Source organism: Heptranchias perlo, chromosome 12, assembly GCF_035084215.1.
Source record: "Heptranchias perlo isolate sHepPer1 chromosome 12, sHepPer1.hap1, whole genome shotgun sequence".
Taxonomy (NCBI): domain Eukaryota; kingdom Metazoa; phylum Chordata; class Chondrichthyes; order Hexanchiformes; family Hexanchidae; genus Heptranchias; species Heptranchias perlo.
The window spans coordinates 65,577,587-65,590,086 of NC_090336.1; the positions used below are offsets into that span (position 1 = coordinate 65,577,587).

At 53.1% G+C, this 12,500-nt stretch overlaps 1 non-coding gene and 6 pseudogenes across 1 annotated transcript; all 7 read left to right on the plus strand.

Moving 5' to 3' along the window:
* Positions 1-500: 500 nt before the first annotated feature.
* LOC137329914 (U2 spliceosomal RNA) lies at positions 501-617 on the plus strand (annotated as a pseudogene).
* A 1,294-nt stretch (positions 618-1,911) lies between these two features.
* On the plus strand, positions 1,912-2,028 carry LOC137329284 (U2 spliceosomal RNA; annotated as a pseudogene).
* A 3,805-nt stretch (positions 2,029-5,833) lies between these two features.
* LOC137328519 (U2 spliceosomal RNA) lies at positions 5,834-6,040 on the plus strand (annotated as a pseudogene).
* Positions 6,041-7,009: 969 nt separating this feature from the next.
* LOC137330077 (U2 spliceosomal RNA) lies at positions 7,010-7,126 on the plus strand (annotated as a pseudogene).
* Positions 7,127-8,070: 944 nt separating this feature from the next.
* Positions 8,071-8,187, plus strand: LOC137329887 (U2 spliceosomal RNA; annotated as a pseudogene).
* Positions 8,188-9,196: 1,009 nt separating this feature from the next.
* LOC137330658 (U2 spliceosomal RNA) lies at positions 9,197-9,387 on the plus strand. The gene has a single exon (XR_010965086.1). It is a non-coding gene; the product is annotated as a U2 spliceosomal RNA (small nuclear RNA).
* A 1,304-nt stretch (positions 9,388-10,691) lies between these two features.
* LOC137329285 (U2 spliceosomal RNA) lies at positions 10,692-10,808 on the plus strand (annotated as a pseudogene).
* The last annotated feature ends 1,692 nt before the right edge of the window (positions 10,809-12,500 follow it).

Consider the following 12,500-nt stretch of genomic DNA (forward strand, 5'->3'; position numbering starts at 1 on the left):
ATGGACAGGGCCCGACAGCTTGAGACACATCTTTCTTTCAATAAGCAAGTTCTTTTTAAAAAAGTTTCCTTCCACAGCAGCTCTGAGTGTGAGAGAGAGAGAGGAGAGAGAGAGACACTGACTCACTGACTGACACCGACACACACACACACACACACACACACATATTATTTATTATTATTTTAAACGACAAAGGTGTTCAGAAGGAAGTCCTGGGGGGAAGGCAGGCAGGGAGGGACGGACACAGGGAAGTCCGCACAAAACAGGTCCCCTGGAACCTCTGACCCAGAAAAACGGGTTCCTGGTGAAAGCAGTCCTGCCATTGACATGACAATGGACAGGGCCCGGCAGCTTGAGACACATCTTTCTTTCAATAAGCAAGTTCTTTTTAAAAAAGTTTCCTTCCACAGCAGCTCTGAGTGAGAGAGAGAGAGAGAGAGAGAGAGACACTGGCTCACTGACTGATACTGACACCGACACACACACACACACACACACATATTATTTATTATTATTTTTAATTGATTTTTAGAACAGGGAGATGGAATGGGGGCTTGCTCCGTCCACTCCACGCATCGACCCAGTATTGCAGTGTCTCTGGGAACGGTGCAGCTCCCCGTGGGGAGATATTCAAAAGGAAAATCAGCTCTTTCCCAGTGTCTCTGTGTGTGTGTGTGTGTGTGTGTGTGTGTGTATTATTACTGAGAATAAAGCTGATATCTCTCTCTCTCTCTCACTCAGAGCTGCTGTGGAAGGAAACCTTTTTAAAAAGAACTTTCTCAGCTCAGTGGTATTTTTTTCTTCTCCATGGCTGAGTGCCGCTCGCACGTAGCGATACAATTCAAAGTGCAAAATAACTTGGCGTCGTTGACTTTAAACAAGCAGGGTCTGCTTCCAAATGAAAGCTGCGCTCCCGAACTGGACTGACTGACTGACTGTCTGTCTGTCTGTTTGTCAAGGGGAGGAAAAGGCGGCGGTGGTGGTGAGGGTGGAGCTTTACGCTCAGGAGGGGAGATTTTCTTTCAGAGGTGCCAATTAATCTGCAGCAGAAAGTCATCCCCCCCCGACCGGGATTCGAAGCCCGGTCCTGACCACGAGACCACCGGGGAGAGTTGCCTCAAGTCCCTGAGGGACCTGGACACGAGGCCGAATACACACGCACGCCTGCTGCACTGGCAGCAGCGACCAACAGGGGGCTGACCGGCTGATCCTTCCCTTTCACAGGCAGGCTTTTGGCCCTCGCTCAAACGACAAAGGTGTTCAGAAGGAAGTCCTGGGGGGAAGGCAGGCAGGGAGGGACGGACACAGGGAAGTCCGCACAAAACAGGTCCCCTGGAACCTCTGACCCACAAAACCGGGTTCCTGGTGAAAGCAGTCCTGCCATTGACATGACAATGGACAGGGCCCGGCAGCTTGAGACACATCTTTCTTTCAATATGCAAGTTCTTTTTAAAAAAGTTTCCTTCCACAGCAGCTCTGAGTGAGAGAGAGAGAGAGAGAGAGAGAGAGACACTGACTCACTGACTGATACTGACACCGACACACACACACACACACACACACACACACACACACATATTATTTATTATTATTTTAAACGACAAAGCTGTTCAGAAGGAAGTCCTGGGGGGAAGGCAGGCAGGGAGGGACGGACACAGGGAAGTCCGCACAAAACAGGTCCCCTGGAACCTCTGACCCAGAAAAACGGGTTCCTGGTGAAAGCAGTCCTGCCATTGACATGACAATGGACAGGGCCCGGCAGCTTGAGACACATCTTTCTTTCAATATGCAAGTTCTTTTTAAAAAAGTTTCCTTCCACAGCAGCTCTGAGTGAGAGAGAGAGAGAGAGAGAGAGACACTGACTGACTGACTGATACTGACACCGACACACACACACACACACACACACATATTATTTATTATTATTTTTAATTGATTTTTAGAACTGGGAGATGGAATAGGGGCTTGCTCCGTCCACTCCACGCATCGACCCAGTATTGCAGTGTTTCTGGGAACGGTGCAGCTCCCCGTGGGGAGATATTCAAAAGGAAAATCAGCTCTTTCCCAGTGTCTGTGTGTGTGTGTGTGTGTGTGTGTGTGTGTGTGTGTATTATTACTGAGAATAAAGCTGATATCTCTCTCTCTCTCTCTCTCTCTCTCTCTCACACTCAGAGCTGCTGTGGAAGGAAACCGTTTTAAAAAGAACTTTCTCAGCTCAGTGGTATTTTTTTCTTCTCCAAGGCTGAGTGCCGCTCGCACGTAGCGATATAGTTCAAAGTGCAAAATAACTTGGCGTCGTTGACTTTAAACAAGCAGGGTCTGCTTCCAAATGAAAGCTGCGCTCCCGAACTGGACTGACTGACTGTCTGTCTGTCTGTCTGTCTGTTTGTCAAGGGGTGGAAAAGGCGGCGGTGGTGGTGAGGGTGGAGCTTTACGCTCAGGAGGGGAGACTTTCCTTCATGCCAATTAATCTGCAGCAGAATGTCATCCCCCCCGACCGGGATTCGAAGCCCGGTCCTGACCACGAGACCACCGGGGAGAGTTGCCTCAAGTCCCTGAGGGACCTGGACACGAGGCCGAGGACACACGCACGCCTGCTGCACTGGCAGCAGCGACCAACAGGGGGCTGACCGGCTGATCCTTCCCTTTCACAGGCAGGCTTTTGGCCCTCGCTCAAACGACAAAGGTGTTCAGAAGGAAGTCCTGGGGGGAAGGCAGGCAGGGAGGGACGGACACAGGGAAGTCCGCACAAAACAGGTCCCCTGGAACCTCTGACCCAGAAAACCGGGTTCCTGGTGAAAGCAGTCCTGCCCCGCCCTGCCATTAACATGACAATGGACAGGGCCCGGACCAGGCGCAGCGGACGGTAGCGAGCAGTCGGAGGGTGAAAATCCGCCAGTGGGTGAAAAGGAGAGCCGTGCGGTGAGAGGAGGCGGAAAGCGGTTCGCAGACTTTCGCTGTACCTCCGGCGGGCAGCGCCGCACCTCCGAGCGCTCGGTACCGTCCGCTGCGCCTCGTCCTGCCGCACGCGACGAGCCGTCCCCGGAGGAAATCGGCCTCGGCCTTCCTGAGATATCAGTCTCCAGGTGGGACAGAAAAACCGGGGGCCCCCGGCTCGCTTTCGGCGGCCCGCTAGTCGACTTCCCGTCGTGCGAACGCGATCCTTCCGGTACCCTTCGGTGCCCCTTGCCCGACTCTAGCTCCGGTGGTAAAGCGGAGTCGGTCGGTCTGACGGCCGCCGAGTTAGCAGGCGGAAAGCGGTTTGCAGCCTTTCGCTGTACCTCCGGCGGGCAGCGCCGCACCTCCGAGCGCACGGTACCGTCCGCTGCGCCTCGTCCTGCCGCACGCGACGAGCCGTCCCCGGAGGAAATCGGCCTCGGCCCTCCTGAGATATCAGCCTCCATACGGGCGTCACAAATCAGTGGATATGGTCAGCTGCAAAGCAGTGTCATTACAACCTTTCATAAACGACAGGGCAGCACCGCACTGCACTGCACTGCACCGCACCCCACACTACATCACACTTGCCTGCCTGCCAGCCTGCCGCTGCCTACTCTCACCAGCGGACCAAAGTGAGGATAACACCCCGAAGCAAGCATCTCCCTTGCCGCCCACCAGCCCACACCAATCCCCTTGCCTGCCTCCCACAAATTCCACCAGCGAGGCAAAGTGAAAATCAACCCCCAAAAAACGCACTCCACACCGGCCATCGCCCGCTATACACCCCCCCCCCCCGGGGCGAATATTAAGCCCGAGAACACCGACTGTAACCAACCGCAGTGAAAAGTTGAAGTGGCAACTCATTAACCAGATTTACACTTGGCAACTCATAAACCAAATGAACAAAAAATCTGGTTAATGAGTTGCCCAAAATAAATCTGGTTAATGAGTTGCCACTTCAACTTTTCACTGCGGTTGGTTACAGTCGGTGTTCTCGGGCTTAATATTCACCCCGGGGGGGGGGGGGGGTGATTCTGGGGGTAGTGTCCGGGAGGGTGAGCCTTTTATTCGGCAGGAGGCGTGTGGGGAAATCATCAACCTGTCAGACGATGAGTTGTCACAAACGCCATTGCTTAATGAAAGCTGCGCTCCCGAACTGGACTGACTGTCTGACTGTCTGTCTGTCCGTTTGTCAAGGGGAGGAAAAGGCGGTGGTGGTGGTGGTGAGGGTGGAGCTTTACGCTCAGGAGGGGAGACTTTCCTTCATGCCAATTAATCTGCAGCAGAAAGTCATCCCCCCCCGACTGGGATTCGAAGCCCGGTCCTGACCACGAGACCACCGGGGAGAGCTGCCTCAAGTCCCTGAGGGACCTGGACACGAGGCCGAGGACACACGCACGCCTGCTGCACTGGCAGCAGCGACCAGCAGGGGGCTGACCGGCTGATCCTTCCCTTTCACAGGCAGGCTTTTGGCCCTCGCTCAAACGACAAAGGTGTTCAGAAGGAAGTCCTGGGGGGGAGGGAGGGAGGCAGGGAAATCAGCACAAAGCAGGTCCCCTGGAATCTCACACCTGCGTCCCAGAAAACAGGTCTCCTGGTCAAAGCAGTCCTGCCCCGTCCTGCCATTAACGTGACAATGGACAGGGCCCCGGCAGCTTGAGACACATCTTTTTTTCAATATGCAAGTTCTTTTTAAAAAGGTTTCCTTCCACAGCAGCTCTGAGTAAGAGTGAGAGAGAGAGAGAGAGAGAGAGAGACACTGACTGACACTGACACTGACACTGACACTGACACTGACACACACACACACACACACACACACCGTCTCCCATCCGATTGGTGGACTATGGGATTGAAAATCGAACTTTGAGTTTCAATGCAGGGGGGAGAGCGCGAACGCAGCCCCTCCCAACTACCACACGCGCGTTGTTGTTGTTGTAATATAGAACTGCAAGTTGCCGTTGTCGTGGTCGTTTCGAATCAGCACAAAGTAGGTGCCTCCCTGGAATGTCACACCTGCGTCCCAGAAAACAGGTCTCCCGGTCAAAGCAGTCCCGCCCCGCCCTGGGATTAACGTGACAATGGACAGGGCCCAGTCAGGGAGCAGCTTGAGAGACACCTTTCAATAGGCGCTTCTGAAACATTAACGCCTTGTTTCTTTCGACAGTTTAACCAGCCTTTAACACGCCTTGTGTTTTTATTTCCCATTTCCAGCCAGCCAGCCAGCCAGCCAGCCGAGCCGAGCCAGCATCTGCAGTATTTTTTTTGATTGGTCTTGCCTGCCGTGGAATGAATGTTTCAACACGAGCTGCTGATTGTCAGCACCTCACCTCTTTCTCAATTGGCCGTTGCAATCTCACTCACTCGCTGTGAGACACGTCACGTCACTAGTTTTACTCAAAGAGGTTTCCTTCCACGGCAGTTCGTTAGTGACTGAGACTGACTGACGTAGGTCCGTTGAGACACAACCCTCCCCCATCTGATTGGTGGCCTACTGGCAAATTTACCAATCTGTCAAGCAATCCTGGCAAGAAAGGAAAAAACGGCAACTTCTTTAAACTCATCCACTGTTGCAATTAGAAACGGTGGCAAAAAATGTGGCCAGAGTGGGAGAGAACGGCAGTGCTTCGAGACTGCTTTCAACACCGGCAGCCAGAGAACAAAGAGGGAGGGCAAACAGGACCCGAGATCAATTCGCATCGAGCGCGGTATCGCTTCTCGGCCTTTTGGCTAAGATCAAGTGGTCAAGTGGGGGAAGGCAACCATTTGGAGCCTTCCTGCCATTGTATGCCGGGGGGATGCAGTCAGGGAGAAATCCCCTCGGGCAGAGTGTAGAGCTTTGGCTTGTAGAGCTTTGGCTTGATGTAATGTCACTGCAAGGAATCTGGAATGAATCTGTAAGGCAATAAGGCACCCCAGAGTGTCAGGAAAAAAAAAAAAAAAAAAATCTGTTCTTATCAGTTTAATATCTGATACGTCCCCTATCTGGGGACCATATATTAAATTGATTTTTGGAACAGGGAGATGGACTAGGGGCTTGCTCCGTCCACTCCACGCATCGACCCAGTATTGCAGTGTCTCTGGGAACGGTGCAGCTCCCTGTGGGGAGATATTCAAAAGGAAAAACAGCTCTTTCCCAGTGTCTCTGTGTGTGTGTGTGTGTGTGTGTGTGTGTGTTTTATTACTGAGAATAAAGCTGATATCTCTCTCTCTCTCTCTCTTAAACTCAGAGCTGCTGTGGAAGGAAACCGTTTTAAAAAGAACTTTCTCAGCTCAGTGGTATTTTTTTCTTCTCCAAGGCTGAGTGCCGCTCGCACGGAGCGATATAATTCAAAGTGCAAAATAACTTGGCGTCGTTGACTTGAAACAAGCAGGGTCTGCTTCCAAATGAAAGCTGCGCTCCCGAACTGGACTGACTGTCTGTCTGTCTGTCTGTCTGTCTGTTTGTCAAGGGGTGGAAAAGGCGGCGGTGGTGGTGAGGGTGGAGCTTTACGCTCAGGAGGGGAGACTTTCTTTCAGAGGTGCCAATTAATCTGCAGCAGAAAGCCATCCCCCCCGACCGGGATTCGAAGCCCGGTCCTGACCACAAGACCACCGGGGAGAGTTGCCTCAAGTCCCTGAGGGACCTGGACACGAGGCCGAATACACACGCACGCCTGCTGCACTGGCAGCAGCGACCAACAGGGGGCTGACCGGCTGATCCTTCCCTTTCACAGGCAGGCTTTTGGCCCTCGCTCAAACGACAAAGGTGTTCAGAAGGAAGTCCTGGGGGGAAGGCAGGCAGGGAGGGACGGACACAGGGAAGTCCGCACAAAACAGGTCCCCTGGAACCTCTGACCCAGAAAACCGGGTTCCTGGTGAAAGCAGTCCTGCCATTGACATGACAATGGACAGGGCCCGGCAGCTTGAGACACATCTTTCTTTCAATATGCAAGTTCTTTTTAAAAAAGTTTCCTTCCACAGCAGCTCTGAGTGAGAGAGAGAGAGAGAGAGAGAGAGAGAGAGACACTGACTCACTGACTGATACTGACACCGACACACACACACACACACACACACACACACACATATTATTTACTTTTATTTTTAATTGAATTTTAGAACAGGGAGATGGAATAGGGGCTTGCTCCGTCCACTCCACGCATCGACCCAGTATTGCAGTGTTTCTGGGAACGGTGCAGCTCCCCGTGGGGAGATATTCAAAAGGAAAATCAGCTCTTTCCCAGTGTCTCTGTGTGTGTGTGTGTGTGTGTGTGTGTGTGTGTGTGTATTATTACTGAGAATAAAGCTGATATCTCTCTCTCTCTCTCACTCAGAGCTGCTGTGGAAGGAAACCTTTTTAAAAAGAACTTTCTCAGCTCAGTGGTATTTTTTTCTTCTCCAAGGCTGAGTGCCGCTCGCACGTAGCGATATAATTCAAAGTGCAAAATAACTTGGCGTCGTTGACTTGAAACAAGCAGGGTCTGCTTCCAAATGAAAGCTGCGCTCCCGAACTGGACTGACTGTCTGTCTGTCTGTCTGTCTGTTTGTCAAGGGGAGGAAAAGGCGGTGGTGGTGGTGAGGGTGGAGCTTTACGCTCAGGAGGGGAGACTTTCTTTCAGAGGTGCCAATTAATCTGCAGCAGAAAGTCATCCCCCCCCGACCGGGATTCGAAGCCCGGTCCTGACCACAAGACCACCGGGGAGAGTTGCCTCAAGTCCCTGAGGGACCTGGACACGAGGCCGAGGACACACGCACGCCTGCTGCACTGGCAGCAGCGACCAACAGGGGGCTGACCGGCTGATCCTTCCCTTTCACAGGCAGGCTTTTGGCCCTCGCTGAAACGACAAAGGTGTTCAGAAGGAAGTGCTGGGGGGAAGGCAGGCAGGGAGGGACGGACACAGGGAAGTCCGCACAAAACAGGTCCCCTGGAACCTCTGACCCAGAAAACCGGGTTCCTGGTGAAAGCAGTCCTGCCATTGACAGGAGAATGGACAGGGCCCGGCAGCTTGAGACACATCTTTCTTTCAATAAGCAAGTTCTTTTTAAAAAAGTTTCCTTCCACAGCAGCTCTGAGTGAGAGAGAGAGAGAGAGAGAGAGAGACACTGACTCACTGACTGATACTGACACCGACACACACACACACACATATTATTTACTTTTATTTTTAATTGATTTTTAGAACAGGGAGATGGACTAGGGGCTTGCTCCGTCCACTCCACGCATCGACCCAGTATTGCAGTGTTTCTGGGAACGGTGCAGCTCCCCGTGGGGAGATATTCAAAAGGAAAAACAGCTCTTTCCCAGTGTCTCTGTGTGTGTGTGTGTGTGTGTGTTATTACTGAGAATAAAGCTGATATCTCTCTCTCTCTCTCTCTCTCACTCAGAGCTGCTGTGGAAGGAAACCGTTTTAAAAAGAACTTTCTCAGCTCAGTGGTATTTTTTTCTTCTCCAAGGCTGAGTGCCGCTCGCACGGAGCGATATAATTCAAAGTGCAAAATAACTTGGCGTCGTTGACTTTAAACAAGCAGGGTCTGCTTCCAAATGAAAGCTGCGCTCCCGAACTGGACTGACTGACTGTCTGTCTGTCTGTCTGTTTGTCAAGGGGTGGAAAAGGCGCCGGTGGTGGTGAGGGTGGAGCTTTACGCTCAGGAGGGGAGACTTTCTTTCAGAGGTGCCAATTAATCTGCAGCAGAAAGTCATCCCCCCCGACCGGGATTCGAAGCCCGGTCCTGACCACGAGACCACCGGGGAGAGTTGCCTCAAGTCCCTGAGGGACCTGGACACGAGGCCGAATACACACGCACGCCTGCTGCACTGGCAGCAGCGACCAACAGGGGGCTGACCGGCTGATCCTTCCCTTTCACAGGCAGGCTTTTGGCCCTCGCTGAAACGACAAAGGTGTTCAGAAGGAAGTCCTGGGGGGAAGGCAGGCAGGGAGGGACGGACACAGGGAAGTCCGCACAAAACAGGTCCCCTGGAACCTCTGACCCAGAAAACCGGGTTCCTGGTGAAAGCAGTCCTGCCCCGCCCTGCCATTAACATGACAATGGTGGCCTACTGGCAAATTTACCAATCTGTCAAGCAATCCTGGCAAGAAAGGAAAAAACGGCAACTTCTTTAAACTCATCCACTGTTGCAATTAGAAACGGTGGCAAAAAATGTGGCCAGAGTGGGAGAGAACGGCAGTGCTTCGAGACTGCTTTCAACACCGGCAGCCAGAGAACAAAGAGGGAGGGCAAACAGGACCCGAGATCAATTCGCATCGAGCGCGGTATCGCTTCTCGGCCTTTTGGCTAAGATCAAGTGTAGTATCTGTTCTTATCAGTTTAATATCTGATACGTCCCCTATCTGGGGACCATATATTAAATTGATTTTTGGAACAGGGAGATGGACTAGGGGCTTGCTCCGTCCACTCCACGCATCGACCCAGTATTGCAGTGTCTCTGGGAACGGTGCACCTCCCTGTGGGGAGATATTCAAAAGGAAAAACAGCTCTTTCCCAGTGTCTCTGTGTGTGTGTGTGTGTGTGTGTGTGTGTGTGTATTATTACTGAGAATAAAGCTGATCTCTCTCTCTCTCTCTCTCTCTTACACTCAGAGCTGCTGTGGAAGGAAACCGTTTTAAAAAGACCTTTCTCAGCTCAGTGGTATTTTTTTCTTCTCCAAGGCTGAGTGCCGCTCGCACGGAGCGATATAATTCAAAGTGCAAAATAACTTGGCGTCGTTGACTTGAAACAAGCAGGGTCTGCTTCCAAATGAAAGCTGCGCTCCCGAACTGGACTGACTGACTGACTGTCTGTCTGTCTGTTTGTCAAGGGGAGGAAAAGGCGGCGGTGGTGGTGAGGGTGGAGCTTTACGCTCAGGAGGGGAGATTTTCTTTCAGAGGTGCCAATTAATCTGCAGCAGAAAGTCATCCCCCCCCGACCGGGATTCGAAGCCCGGTCCTGACCACGAGACCACCGGGGAGAGTTGCCTCAAGTCCCTGAGGGACCTGGACACGAGGCCGAATACACACGCACGCCTGCTGCACTGGCAGCAGCGACCAACAGGGGGCTGACCGGCTGATCCTTCCCTTTCACAGGCAGGCTTTTGGCCCTCGCTCAAACGACAAAGGTGTTCAGAAGGAAGTCCTGGGGGGAAGGCAGGCAGGGAGGGACGGACACAGGGAAGTCCGCACAAAACAGGTCCCCTGGAACCTCTGACCCACAAAACCGGGTTCCTGGTGAAAGCAGTCCTGCCATTGACATGACAATGGACAGGGCCCGGCAGCTTGAGACACATCTTTCTTTCAATATGCAAGTTCTTTTTAAAAAAGTTTCCTTCCACAGCAGCTCTGAGTGAGAGAGAGAGAGAGAGAGAGAGAGAGACACTGACTCACTGACTGATACTGACACCGACACACACACACACACACACACACACACACACACACATATTATTTATTATTATTTTAAACGACAAAGCTGTTCAGAAGGAAGTCCTGGGGGGAAGGCAGGCAGGGAGGGACGGACACAGGGAAGTCCGCACAAAACAGGTCCCCTGGAACCTCTGACCCAGAAAAACGGGTTCCTGGTGAAAGCAGTCCTGCCATTGACATGACAATGGACAGGGCCCGGCAGCTTGAGACACATCTTTCTTTCAATATGCAAGTTCTTTTTAAAAAAGTTTCCTTCCACAGCAGCTCTGAGTGAGAGAGAGAGAGAGAGAGAGAGACACTGACTGACTGACTGATACTGACACCGACACACACACACACACACACACACATATTATTTATTATTATTTTTAATTGATTTTTAGAACTGGGAGATGGAATAGGGGCTTGCTCCGTCCACTCCACGCATCGACCCAGTATTGCAGTGTTTCTGGGAACGGTGCAGCTCCCCGTGGGGAGATATTCAAAAGGAAAATCAGCTCTTTCCCAGTGTCTGTGTGTGTGTGTGTGTGTGTGTGTGTGTGTGTGTGTATTATTACTGAGAATAAAGCTGATATCTCTCTCTCTCTCTCTCTCTCTCTCTCTCACACTCAGAGCTGCTGTGGAAGGAAACCGTTTTAAAAAGAACTTTCTCAGCTCAGTGGTATTTTTTTCTTCTCCAAGGCTGAGTGCCGCTCGCACGTAGCGATATAGTTCAAAGTGCAAAATAACTTGGCGTCGTTGACTTTAAACAAGCAGGGTCTGCTTCCAAATGAAAGCTGCGCTCCCGAACTGGACTGACTGACTGTCTGTCTGTCTGTCTGTCTGTTTGTCAAGGGGTGGAAAAGGCGGCGGTGGTGGTGAGGGTGGAGCTTTACGCTCAGGAGGGGAGACTTTCCTTCATGCCAATTAATCTGCAGCAGAATGTCATCCCCCCCGACCGGGATTCGAAGCCCGGTCCTGACCACGAGACCACCGGGGAGAGTTGCCTCAAGTCCCTGAGGGACCTGGACACGAGGCCGAGGACACACGCACGCCTGCTGCACTGGCAGCAGCGACCAACAGGGGGCTGACCGGCTGATCCTTCCCTTTCACAGGCAGGCTTTTGGCCCTCGCTCAAACGACAAAGGTGTTCAGAAGGAAGTCCTGGGGGGAAGGCAGGCAGGGAGGGACGGACACAGGGAAGTCCGCACAAAACAGGTCCCCTGGAACCTCTGACCCAGAAAACCGGGTTCCTGGTGAAAGCAGTCCTGCCCCGCCCTGCCATTAACATGACAATGGACAGGGCCCGGACCAGGCGCAGCGGACGGTAGCGAGCAGTCGGAGGGTGAAAATCCGCCAGTGGGTGAAAAGGAGAGCCGTGCGGTGAGAGGAGGCGGAAAGCGGTTCGCAGACTTTCGCTGTACCTCCGGCGGGCAGCGCCGCACCTCCGAGCGCTCGGTACCGTCCGCTGCGCCTCGTCCTGCCGCACGCGACGAGCCGTCCCCGGAGGAAATCGGCCTCGGCCTTCCTGAGATATCAGTCTCCAGGTGGGACAGAAAAACCGGGGGCCCCCGGCTCGCTTTCGGCGGCCCGCTAGTCGACTTCCCGTCGTGCGAACGCGATCCTTCCGGTACCCTTCGGTGCCCCTTGCCCGACTCTAGCTCCGGTGGTAAAGCGGAGTCGGTCGGTCTGACGGCCGCCGAGTTAGCAGGCGGAAAGCGGTTTGCAGCCTTTCGCTGTACCTCCGGCGGGCAGCGCCGCACCTCCGAGCGCACGGTACCGTCCGCTGCGCCTCGTCCTGCCGCACGCGACGAGCCGTCCCCGGAGGAAATCGGCCTCGGCCCTCCTGAGATATCAGCCTCCATACGGGCGTCACAAATCAGTGGATATGGTCAGCTGCAAAGCAGTGTCATTACAACCTTTCATAAACGACAGGGCAGCACCGCACTGCACTGCACTGCACCGCACCCCACACTACATCACACTTGCCTGCCTGCCAGCCTGCCGCTGCCTACTCTCACCAGCGGACCAAAGTGAGGATAACACCCCGAAGCAAGCATCTCCCTTGCCGCCCACCAGCCCACACCAATCCCCTTGCCTGCCTCCCACAAATTCCACCAGCGAGGCAAAGTGAAAATCAACCCCCAAAAAACGCACTCCACACCGGCCATCGCCCGCTAT